The sequence below is a fragment of the Euprymna scolopes genome, chromosome 3 (genome assembly GCF_053919585.1).
Source record: "Euprymna scolopes isolate OS-2025 chromosome 3, ASM5391958v1, whole genome shotgun sequence".
Lineage (NCBI taxonomy): Eukaryota > Metazoa > Mollusca > Cephalopoda > Sepiida > Sepiolidae > Euprymna > Euprymna scolopes.
The window spans coordinates 63,711,353-63,725,045 of NC_136484.1; positions in this window are offsets into that span (position 1 = coordinate 63,711,353).

A 13,693-nucleotide genomic window follows, 5' to 3' on the forward strand; every position below is an offset into this window, starting at 1 on the left:
TGAGATAAGAAGGGGAGAGTGGTAACCTTAGTTGAAGTTAGTGTCACTAATGTCTATAAAAAAAAAGTCGAAAGGAAAAAGAGAGCTACATATTAAGGTCTTATGTACATGACAAGAAACTGGAACGTTTCCAATAATCATAAGATCTACTGGGATTTTGAGAAAGAACCGAAAACTCTGGCGAATATAGCAGGTAGGCCAAATGCAAAAGGGGCCTTAACGGTTTAACTTGAAGGGACAGTTAGAATCATAAAAAAATCTGAGTATCCGAAATAGTGGATGAGAGTTTGGCACCCAGTAGAATGCCTCATCTCCAGCAACAATAAAGAGGTAATAAAATTTTAAAAAGAAGATAATGCATTATCAAATTACTAGCCTGGGTGCCCGGCGTTGCTTGGATGTTTCGAGGTGTGTGTTGAGCAAAAAAAAAAAAAGTCGTAGTAGGCAGGCAGGCAGGCTCGAACCTGTACCGCAAAGGAGAAAAAGAACGTGAAAAAAGTGACGTCTTTGCTATTGCGCACATCACCAAACCGGAAGTGACAATGTTTAAATTAAGGCTAGTCAATCGAAAAGAGGGAATGACTTTCGAGAATATCGGCGAAAAAAGCGACCCCTCCCTGTAGAAAATTCCCAGTTGAGGATGAAGGAATTAATGTTTTTAGCCAATTTTTCGATATTTGTCGTCTGGAGAATCGAGCTTCAAAAGGCGACCGGTCTCCTGAAAATCGGTCACCTCTGTCGAAAGTTTTAGGTAGACATACAAACATACATACATTACAACAGACAGGTGAGATTTACGTTATAGATTACTGTTGGCTAAATATTGAAAATAAACATCGAAAATGGCGCAATCTTTTTTTTTTTTTTTGCTTTCTTTGCTTTTTTTTTTTTTTTTTTACATGTACTCTTTGTGTTCCTGTATGCTGTTATATTTTCAAACGTCCACACACGCATACAATACGAAAACTTAAAACCTAAGTGCGATACAGAAGGAAGATACGGCGGGAACAAGAGTCTCATGCTTTATCCATTATATTCAGATTAGCTTTGCAGAAGGAGAGGCTTACAATATTAAACTATTGTTCGCTGTGTTTATTGTGATGTCCAATTAGACAGCAAACACAGGATGCTGTCTTATTGAAGGAATGAATACAAATTAATAAACAATTAAAAATAAAACAATTAGTACTGTTTTGTTCAGTCACTTACGAAAATCGGTTCATTTGATTAAGATCTACAAGAGGAAGCGGCATGAATAGATTACCAAGTAATGGGAAATAAATATGAATGAGCTATTGTCCTTTATGCAAAACAAATTAAGTCTTAATTAACCTAAAGTCTTAATAAATATAAACTATTATTTTACGTATATCTTGCACATATACATAGTGACTTACCTATCTCTCTCATATGTATATCTATAAAAGTGAGAATGTGTGTGTGAGAGGACACTTCTTAACCTATATACTCAACGCATATTTGATTTACAGACTTGAAATTATGTATATAGAGTACTCAGACACGTGAAAAAACTTTTTAGTCGGTTTTCATCCAGAAAAAGGGCTGCTAAGAAGTGAAAATTGAAAAAATGGTACGTCGGATTTTTGTCAACTGTTGGGCGAATGCGCAAACATGCATCGTTCACATGGCAGATTACTTATGGAAAGAATAAGTTAGTTTTAAAATGTTTTTAAGATCCCGTCAAGCTGGCCTAATGGTTATCATATTTGACTTACTGTCATTAGGTTTTGGTTTCGATCTCAGCTTGAGTTTTTTTTAAATACGAGTGAAGTTTTAAAAAAAACAAACTCGCATGCAAATGTATCAGGTTCTTTCAGTTTTTAAAAGGAATTTATGTGTCGTTTAATACTTACGGTATTTCTGTTTATAATAAATAAGAATTCTACATTAATTAAAATATATTTATACGTATTTTACGACCAGGCAGCCTGCTAGTATATAATATATGTATATTTATATATAAAATGAGATATATATATTTTAAGACAAAAAGATAATTTCAAAGTTTTTATTTTTCAGGAATTCTTACGTTTAAATGTTAGCCGAGGAAACCATTAGGGTGAAACATTGGCAAATTTATATACCATTTAGGTCATATAAGTTCCATTCTTTACAAAGACCTTTACTCTCTTTGAACGGAATAAGACATTTTCCAAGTACAAAAAAGAAATGTGTTTTTAGAAGTTCATATTTCATAGTTTCTTTAAATTAAAAGATATTATGTTAACATTCAAAGAAAATGGCCAATTGGAAAAAGAATAAATTAAATTCTTTCTTTTCGCACAATTACGTTGCTTTTCAGTGCATTTCCACGTCATTAATTTCATTCCTTTTCAATAATTTACGCTTAAAGTCTTCAGCAGACACCACCTATGGTGCTTCCCATTCATCACCAAATGTATCTCTTGAAATATATATACTAGCAGGCCTCCCTGCGTTTCTCGGTTGTAAAATACACGTAAATATGATATTTGAATAGATGTAGATTTCTTATTATAGAGTCAGTTCTCTATTATATTATATTGCACCCAATATATATTAATGATTTCCAAAGTTTCAAAACATAACTTGGATGTTATCTGCTAGAACAGAAATCAAAACATTTAGCACTCAACCTTATTCGTTATCTCCTGAGCTAACAACACATGGGTCCTTATATACTTTAAAAAACTTAACCGACAACAACGTTTAAATGTATATTTGCACATGCATAAAAGTAAATTTACACTTGCCAAGTTCCATTTTTTTTTTTTTAATTTTAACTCCTCAGCAGCTATTTTTACTGGATAAAAACGAAGTCAAATTGGTTCCATATGTTCAAATCCCTTATATACCAAGTTTCAAATCTGTAGATAAAAATATGATAGTTGTTTGATCGACTGTTCCACGCACAAACAGACAAGATTACTTGTACATTTTTTACCTGGCATGCATGAGTTATGCTGTAGCTTTAAATGTTTACTCTTTATCTTATGCGCATTGCAATAGATCTCTTTAATATATATTTAGATCTCAATATGATTTTAAATTAAACAAGTGTTTTCATGAGAGTTTAATCTGCAACCAAACTTAAACTATATATATATATAGAAAGAGAGAGTAGGATTGCAAAACGTGATAAACGCCATTTTCAAGTTTTAAGTTAATACTCCCATATTGTTTACATTTTAACACTCTACCACGTACCATAATCATTTTTTTTTTTTTAAATAGATTTGGATATTTTACCTTTTGTATTTCGAAAATTAGTTTCATTGCAAAACACATCATGCGCCATATTGAATTTTTTTTTTTTTTTTTTGCAAAACTTGATAAATCCACGAAGTTGTAACATAATACGAAATATCAAGTTTTAATCTCTTACATTAAAAAATAAAAATAAATAAACGTTTGAAAGATTTTCGATAAGCAAACAATTTTATAGCTAACAAGATCCGTTAACCGGCGTTGCCCGCGGGAAGCCTTCCCCCACTCCTGCAAAAAAGTAAACTACGGTTGTTGTTGCTGCCTAATGCCGTCCCTGAACAATTGCGGACACTGGTGGCCGTAGCCGAAACGAAATAATCTGGCTTTCACTGGCGATTAGTGCTGGTTTCGGCCAATAACCTGCAGATACTGTTTGAATCTAAGAAAAGCAATTAAGCGAATACGTAAATCGGTAGGAATTAACAAAATTACGAAAAATGGTCTATTACAATGAAAATAATACTGATAATAATAGAAAGTAAAAACGAGTTTTAGATTCTCACAGTATATAAACTGTTTAGAGTGATCGAAATCAGTGGTAGCAGTCCTTGCTGTTTCTGTTTGTTGTTCCAGTCTTTTCGACTATTCAATTGGGTCGGCAGTGGCTCTCATTAACAACCGTAGTTTTTCTTTTTTTTTTCCACCAGTAGTATTAAATTTAAATTCCAGCTTTATGTCTTATTTTAACGTGTAAAACAAAACAAGTGCGGTTTTTTTTTCACTTCACTTCTTTGGGTATTGACATGTTAAGAACGGCATTTGGGATAGACACCCCCAAACTCCCCTATGTGCATTTAAAAAAGACAAACTGTTTGCCTTTCCAATACCTATGTAATAAGTTAGTTATTGTATGGACAATCACGTTGACACGCCGATACTCGCCAGATCGCCAAAGTTAAACAACAATGAACCTGGCCAGTACCAGAAGGGTGCCCATTTGGAAATGCTAGGCGCTGTACGTGCTGCGCCAAGTTTAATGGCAAAATGTTTCGGCAGCCATTTTCTGTTTAGATTAAGGTCAATAGCCACGGGGCATGATTCAAGACACAAGACTGATAAAATATAATTTTATTTTATAAAAACGAAAATATGGGATGAACTTGCATAAATTTTGGTGTACGGCTTTTTTAAACTGACAGGTAAATACAGTTTTTTGTGCAATTATAATTTTTTTTTATATCGAGGTAAAATTTGTTAAACTGCAAATAATCCCTTAACTACAATTTTTCATATGGGATCATAATTATTTTTTTAATTTTAAAAAGCTCTCCAGGGAAAGAATGCCCCCACCCCTTTCCAACTGATTTTTTTTTTACCTCTAATGTTAATGTTTTGATAGCCAAATGTTTGATTTCTTTAAAGTATTGAAAATTTTAGCACTTATTACTAGGGCTAAGACAACAGCATATTCTTTCATTGTTTTAACTCTCGAGTATATATCCGACACAGACATAATCAACCGAGAACCACATCACTATACATAAAACCATTAGATATCAATGGATATATACCCGATAATCAAAAACAATGAAAAGAATATGATGTTGTCATAGCCCTGTTTATTCCATTTAAATAAGTGTCTTAATTTGTCATCGGACAAGTATTTGAACTAATAATGACTATAAAAAAATTAATGTTTTAGAATTTCTGAAATGTAGATTGACTATTTATATTACAGGGTGTTCCTAAATGGTTTACCCCACTCTAAATGTCCAGATCTCGGAAAGTACTCGATGGATCTTAATGAAACTTAAACACACCTTATGTTGAAGATCATCGGTTTTATTGGTTAAATTTACAATTGTTGGTTCTATGACGTTCACATTTCCTTCGAGGAAAAACGACCCATACACTTTTTTCTTGGATATTGCACAAAACACATGAACTTTTGTTGAATTCTTCTCGTGTTCCACTGTGCCATGAGGATTTTCTTCGCCCCAAATGCGGACATTATGTTTATTAACTTTGCCACTCGTGTGAAACTTGGCTTCATCACTAAAACTAGCCGATCATCGAAATCGTCGTCTTCGAGTTTATCTGGCATTTCAACACAAAATTCTTTACGTTTTCGATTATCACCTTCCATCAAGGCCTGAAAGAACTGCAGCTTTTAAGGTTTAAATCGCAGTCGTTTCCTCAGAATCCGCCAAACTTTCGTTTATGGAATGTAGGTTGCCACACTTGCTTTTCTAACACTCTTCCGAGGATTACGCAGGAAGGCTTCACGAACTTACTCCACTGTCTCTGCTGATGTTGATGGTCGTCCTGGCGATTTTAGTATACATAAGCAACCCTTTTCTTGAAATTTTGGGTATCAAGCCCTAATTTGTTCTGTAGTTGGTGCCTTCTTTGCAAACTTTGTAAAGAAGGCACGCTGCACTGTCTTCGGTGACTGGGTCCGAGCATACTCTAACACGCAGAATACCTTTTCTTTTGAAGGGAACTGCATTTCTTCACCTGAAAAGATTAAACTGCCAAACGTTACACACAAAAACTTGAAACGTTACTACACAAGCTGTGAACATTTGATCATTCCAACGAAAATTGTCGAAATTATTGGCCTACGAAATGGGGTCAAACATTTTGGAACACCCTGTATTTGGATTATTCGATCTTTTGCTATAATTTCATCTCTTAGATTCATAAAGCCTGAGCGGATATGACCTCTGACCTTCATGCGCATCTTCTCGAACTCTAGAATTAAATTGTGGACCTCGGAAACCTGTATGAAATTTCTGTCTAAACTTAATATGTCATAACTGATAATAGCGTAGGTTAAAAATTAGTTCCAAGAAAAAAAGTCACAAAATACACTAATATGTGGGACATACGTCTGTCCACTACTTTTAAAGATACAAGACATGAGACTTGAAATTTAGAAAGGTTTCCTTATCCAACTGTATTGCTGTGAGGGGAATTTTTTTATCGATTTGCTTATGAAGAGGTTCTGCCTCCTACCGAGAAAAAAAAACAAAGAAAGTACTCATTTCAATGGAATAAAAACCAAGAAAATTGCACGTGGACTCCCAATCTAAACTGATTATTTTCAACCCCATTAACTCTACAAATTCGGGCCAAGATCACAGTGTAGTATCTGTTCTGATGCTTCACTTCATCTTTTCTGTCCTAGGTCAGTGGATAAATTCTTCATGACTGAGATAATTTTTATTTTTCTTCATATCCAGAGTGCCCCTTTTTGGTGAGCTGGATTTTCCCCACATTATAAACCAACCTTATGTCTAACTCTGCCCTCGCGGAGAGGCAAGTAAATAGGAACTCGACAAAATGAATACTTTATTAAACTCTTTTCTACTGGCCTGCTTTCCAACTAACTACAACATGGTTATCTACAAGTCTGTAAACAAGGTCTTGTTAAGCCACCCCTTTTAAATAATCAAATTGTACCCAATTTCTATTACTAAGGATCACTCGCAATGTCCACCTTACACTCATTAATCCTTAACCTCAAGGGGCCTTCGGATCTTGAGAAGCGGTGATTCCCTGGTAAAAAACAAAAACAAAAAAAAAACTCTCGAAGTCGTAACTTTTCTATTTTCATATTTCTCTGCATCATTTTTATTTTATTGCCTTACATTATTTTTGCACCCAAATTCTCCCACTAAAGGATGTTAGGGTTAGCTAATATGTGAATCAATCACAGAGTGAATGTGGTATTTCGGCAAATGTCTAGCCTAAGGTAAGCCCAACAGTTTGAGAAAAATTGGATGACCATCGATCCATCCAACCACCCCTGTAAAAAAAAAAAAAAAAAAAAAAATTCGAGTTTCATGCTTAAGGCCAAGGACAGACTTTGATTGTTTTTGAAGCAGTTATTGTAAATGTACATATTCCAACTAGTATCATCACATAATTTTGAATTAACATAAAAATATTTTCAATTTTTTAGAAACAAACTAACAAATTCTTGACTAAATATAATTAGGATTATATATTTTTTTCTTTTTTATACATGAGTCAACACTGACCAAGTTTCTGAGGCCACTCGGCGATAAGGCTTAATGAGTATACCATAGTCATACGAACAATAGCATAGTAAATGTTTGTAGTTGAAGTTTGGTATAATTTTATTATTTAAGGGTACAGTTAAATAAGAACTTGATTACAGTGGACTTAAAGACGACCATATTGTAGTCAGCTGGAAAGCAGGCTAGTGGAATAGTTCTACAGGCGAGCAGTTCAAGGAAAGAAGCTTTGTCCAGTGAATCCACATTTAGGCATTATCGCAGATAGAGAGTGGGAGAAATTATTAACAGGAGTTTAAGCTCGGTGAGCGTTTTTTTGTGAAAGTTTGAAAAGTGGAAACCATAGATTGGAGCTCAGACAAACACTTACCAATGAAAATAGCGGCAGAGCAGAGACCGGCTAGCAATGTTTATTCTGTACAATAGAGGTTCCAGGTATTAGAAAAAGACATCGCCTGCTAAGTTACGAAGTCTGTCAAGGCAGAAGACGGTGCTCTTGTCCAGATGTAGCTATACATCATGATGATTTTACGTCGGTGAAGATTTGCTTTTCTGAATGGCAAGACATCGAGTAAATTATAAGCAGATGTTAAACTCAACTTCCCCCCCCCAAATCGTGTACCCGTATTAACGTATTTGATAGATGTAATTAGTCAAATGAATGTTTTTATACTTCTTTCAGCTAGTTCTTGTGCTGAGATTAGTAATTCAGTAAACTATATATAGCTTACAAGCTGAAAAAATTAACTAAATGTTAAAGTAAACGAACTACTACAGTACGTTTAATTAAAAGTAAATAAATATAGGTTTTAATTTTATCTTTATTAACTGGGATACCCATCCCAGAATGCCTTTGTCATTGTTCTTAATGGCTACCATTGTAGTGTAGCTAGGGTGATCCTCATTACCCACATTGCGTCCACTTTGTCAGCAGAAACATTTAGTTTTATTTCTTTAGTCGAAGTGGTTAGGTTTTCATCTGATTTCTTTTTTTAATTTTTTTTTCAATAGCTTTCATAGCATATACGTATATGCATAATACCCAACCATTTCCTCCGTAGTTTAAAGGGGTAGCAGATATCCAAACCTGCTTCTCTCTCATTACTGGCTTTGCCAAAAGAGAAAGAACCACTTTCCCTCATTCACCACGTCCGTTTAGAGACTTCCCATGCTTGTGATGTCATTGGCTGGACATGTATTTGTTACTCGAGTTCTAATTGGAAAATTCCACTTAATTTTATCCTCATGTGAGAATTTACTATTTTAGTTCTATTTTTTGCACGTCTGGCGCTTATCTTACTACAATATTACATTTGTTTACTGAGATAAAATTGGTAACATAAACGTACAATGTGACTAGAATAAAAAGATACTGATTAAAATGTATTTGGTGTTGCATAACTAGTTTTGTTAGTATATGTCTGTTTTACTTGTAATTGTGTGTGTGTGTGTGTGTGTGTGTGTGTGCTTCAAGTTTGTAGAATCAAATTGACGTACAGGTAGAAAATGTGCCATTGTTTAATAAACAGCCAATGGGAACTCTGAGAATGGACTTGCCCAAACTGAACAGAATGGTACATTCCAGTCTTAATATAAACCGGTGTTTTAGCGTTCTTGATGGTTTAATTGTAACTCAATTGACCATGCAGTTGAGCACTGAAAATAAAATACAATATTATTATGCAGGGTGACCCAAAAAGAACAGGCCCCAACTCTAATTAGGATCCGTTTCTTAGTGTTTTGTCCAAATGAAATGAAACTTTGATCATAACTAGTTTATTATATTCAAAACATCACACCAAAACACTAGGGTCTTTGGGCATTTTTTTCTCAGTTCTACAGCATATGTTCTAGATGGCCTCCATTTAGCTTTTGTTTTGGGGGGTTTTTTTTGGTCACCCTGTATTATGCGTTTCGGAATTTTTGAGACGAGGATCAATTATTCATATTATTTGGATTCTTCAGACTACTGTTCTCAACTTGCTATGAGTATATTCAAATAAAGAAAACTATGCAAATTAATTTACTAATAAACTAAACTTATGGTCGTCTTCAAGTCCAATGTAAACAAGTTCATGTTGAGCCGGCCCCTTAAATCAAATTCTATCCAATTTCCACTACTAACGATTACTATGCTGCTCTGCTGACCATTCATTAACCCTTACCCTCGAGTGGCTCTCGGGCCTTAATAAGTGGTGGCTCGCGTGTAAAAAAAAACAAAAATCACCCTAAAAAAATGAACTGATCTTAAACTATTTAAAAATTCATTCTTAGTGAAGTAAACGAACAACTGTTCATTTTAGCAGTGTATATCCTCTATCCAAAATGACAAAATAGTTTTGCCAATGTTCTTACGATTTACTAAAATATTCATATAAAATGACGTCAGTAACTTACATATAAGAATTATCGTATTTGATGACTTAGGAAAAAATATCGGCGACTTTTTATTATAGAATAGATCATTTCGTTCCAAACACCTTTTAGGTGGCGAGGTTAGTCTGAGGTTGTCTGAATTGATATTTGCTTTCTTGCTTCTCACCACTTAAAAGGGTCGAGAAAATGACGTATGTTAATTTTTGCATGATGAGATTAATGTACCTATATGTTTATCTTTATAAAGTTTGGTATGTTTATATATCTGTATATACAGGATTTACTCCTAAACTGTTTGAGAAGAATTCTCATATCGTATTGATGTTGTTCATGCTGCGAGGAGGGCGCATATTGAGCGCTTTTAACATGTCAATAAAGCTTGACTAAGTCGAATGCTTCTATTATAAGCTTTATTTTTGCTATTTTTCTTCATAAAATATTAAATCATGAAATATGGTCACTCTTTTTTAATCCTCCTCCATATAAAACCTAGTATATAGTAGTGAGATAAAAATTAAAATATACGCATAACTTGGGTGCCATTAGCTAGAATCGAAACCAAAACACACAACTCTCCATCCTCATTCCTTAGCGTCCAGAGCTACGCCCATATATATATATATATATATATATATATATATATATATATATATATATATATATATATATAATTGACAAATAAATATATTTTGCTCTTTTTTATCAAGCACTCTTAATAATTCCGTTTTAATTCACGAGTTTTCCCTCTTGAATACATTTAACTTGGTGTATATATATATATAATAAATTTGAAAAAAATAATTGTAGTAATAATTATGTCTGACCCTTTAAGAACTGGGTTCTCATTGTCGAGCACTTTGTCTTGAAATGAACTAAGTCGCTCACTTAAGCCCACGTGCGCAGATCGTGGTTAAAAACATGTGATCACTCTCGGTTTTCTTAAATGACATTTACGATTTATATAGATGTTAATTCTAACTGTATTCTGACTGTGATCAGCTTTTTAAAAGATGGAATCGCCCGATCATTGAAGACCAGATGCAAGCAAGTTATACAAAATTTTATAATTATATAGATAAATGTACATTGGTCTTTATTATAGAGCGGAGAATATGTAACAATGGTAGAAGTATCAATCGTATCAGTAATATAATCGTGATCCCTCCCTGCTACATCCAGTATGTCAGGAGTATTTTATGGAAAAATTTGCAATCATGACTCGTACGTTTAGAGCCGAGACTTGTTCATTGTTTTTACTAGTAGCAGTAGTTCCTATTTACTTTGCCTCACCACGATGGAAGAGTTTGACACCAAGGTCGTTTTTTAATGTGGAGAAAGGAACAAAAATAAAGAATTGTCTCAGTCGTGAAGGATTTCTTTCCTACTAACCAGAACAAAAAAAATTGAAGTGTAGTATCAGAACAGATACAGATAACTTTGAGTTATATTTTTTATTCACTCTGAAAGTTTACAACCAAAACAGAAATAAACAAAAAAAAATTAGGCACAAGGCCACTCAAAAATTGGGGAGGGGTGTCTATGGCCATCCTCGTCACTGTATCTTTGTTTGTCTTAGTAAAAGTTCTCATTAACCAAAATACTTCAAGCACACCGGGAGTCATCCTACCTAAGATTTCCAAATCATCTCGTGTGTGTTTTTTCTAAAAAAAAGTTTATTTGTTTTTATTTATTTATCTTATAAGCAATAAAATAAATTTGTAAGCATCTCAGAACGTTCCAGCCGATGTAATCCTTCAGCCTTTTTCTAGTGCTTGTCGAACTCGAGAATTTGCACAGACTTTCGAATGGAACGCTTTATTTAATCAATAAAGGTGGTTTGTTCTTGTTTCATCAGCTATAATTACTAGAAGTCTTGAGTAATTGGTAATTGAATACACATCATTCGTACTATGGAATCAAACTCCATACGACGGTCACTTAGCACTTTTATCCGTTGTGCTAAGTAATAATCTGTTCTAAGTTATAATAGCGGTAACAATTTCAACTTGTCCAAGAAACACACGGCATCTCGAGGATTCTTTGCGCAAAATTTGATACAATTCTGTCAAGAAGTTTTGGAGCTTATAAGTGACAAACAGACAGACAAAAATACTTCATTATAAAAGATTAGAAACGTTCTCTTCATGGCATTAAGTTGAAAAATTTTATAAAATGCTCTATCTCTTTAATTAATTCATATTTTTAAAAATGCATTTTCAGTTTAAAGGAATTACCGGTTTCACTTAATGGATGGAAATATTGTCTTTTAAAATTTATTTTATAAAATTCTTTGCATTATGAATTTAATATTTTTTAAATTCATTAAGGTATGTTCTAACAATGCCCAGCTCACCCATTTAGTATAATATTGTGTAATTAAAATTATAACAATACCCTTTTTTATTATGGTTTTGTAGATATTTGAATGATTATTGAATTGTTTAAATTAGACCTATTTAAAAAGATTTTTGTTCTTATTCATATTTTTTAAATATTTATCAATTTTTTTTTCTTTTCCTTCATTGAACAAATGCTAAATACAAGGCTTTATTCCCTTTGTTTTTTTTGTTTTTTTTTCAATTAGAACCATTGTGGCAGAACAAAAAGATTTAATTTCAATGAAGAGAGGCGACACAATGAAAACGTCTGAAGCTGAAAATTATTCCAGATTATGAAATAGATAAAATTAGAAAAAAGAAAAAACTTTTTAAAAAAAGGAGAATAAAATAAAAGTCAATTTTAAATGGGAATATTTTCGATTTTTTTTTTCTTTTTAATACATATTTATACGGCTTAAGTTTAAAAGTGAATCTCGAACTGACCTTCAGCAAAATCTTCTCTTTTAATTATAATCGGTTGAAGGTCGACTTCGCTTAATGGTGGCCATGGAGGTGGCTTAATATTTCTATAGTTCCATTTGGCAGTTATATGCACTAGTAAAAATAGGATCCATTCCAGGCGCATATTTCTACTCGTCTACGAGAGTGCTATCAAGAAGAAAGAACATATACTTCACTGACTCCAAAAGAGGAGGTAATACCCGAGAAGACTATATCATGACAACAGGACATATATTATACTGTCCCTTCCAATATACGAGAGTCGTTTCAAAAGTAAAGCCTCCTATTTTTTTAATTAAAAATCTAAAACGTTAAAGAATTACGATTGGCGAGAGTGCTACCGTTAAAACGAGCGTTTTTTTTTTGGGGGGGGGGCCCATAATTTATTTTTCTGCAGTCCCTACTATTCCCAACGCACTTTTGCCAATGATATATGATGGCTCGTTCATAAAAGTTTGGAGCTAAAAGAATCCCACTTCAATGATGTTATATTGATAGATTCTGACTCAGAAAACAGCATATCTTCTTGCTTTGTCACAAACATAACTCATGGAATGTGAGAACTAAAGGAAGCGAGAGTTAGAGGACTGCCCAAAATTAACCCTAGGTCAACTTTCTACTGTATTTTTTTAATATAGAAGTAAAGGACTTACTTTGCCATCTAATTTACATGCGTGTCTGTTTTGTATTTATTGATATATATATATATATATATATATATATATATATATATATATATATATATATATATATATATATATATATAGTTGTATCAAGTAGTTTCCTAGATGTAAATCCAGTGAAATTCGCGTGATTATTAAAGTGTTCAATGCAAGATAGAGCTGATATACTATGTTTATTATGGAAACATTATTGGTAACACGTGCGTACACGTTCCAGCAGAATCTCAATTCAATCACATTTCATCAGACGAACATTTTTTTTTGTTAGATGAAATGTTATCCTTGGATTATGATTCCATTAAAATATGTATGCACATGTGTAACCAATAATATTTTCATAATAAATAGACTGATATATCTTTTTATAATATAAAGCAGTGTGTGTGTGTCTGGTCACGAATAGGCTCCTATATGGTTGACTATTTTAAAAAACTGATTACATATAATGATAGAAGATGTATCGAGACACAGGAATGAGTATGTTTCATCTGGCAGAACAGTGGTTCATTAAAATTGTGAGGTCTGCGTTCGCGCCTGCTCCACA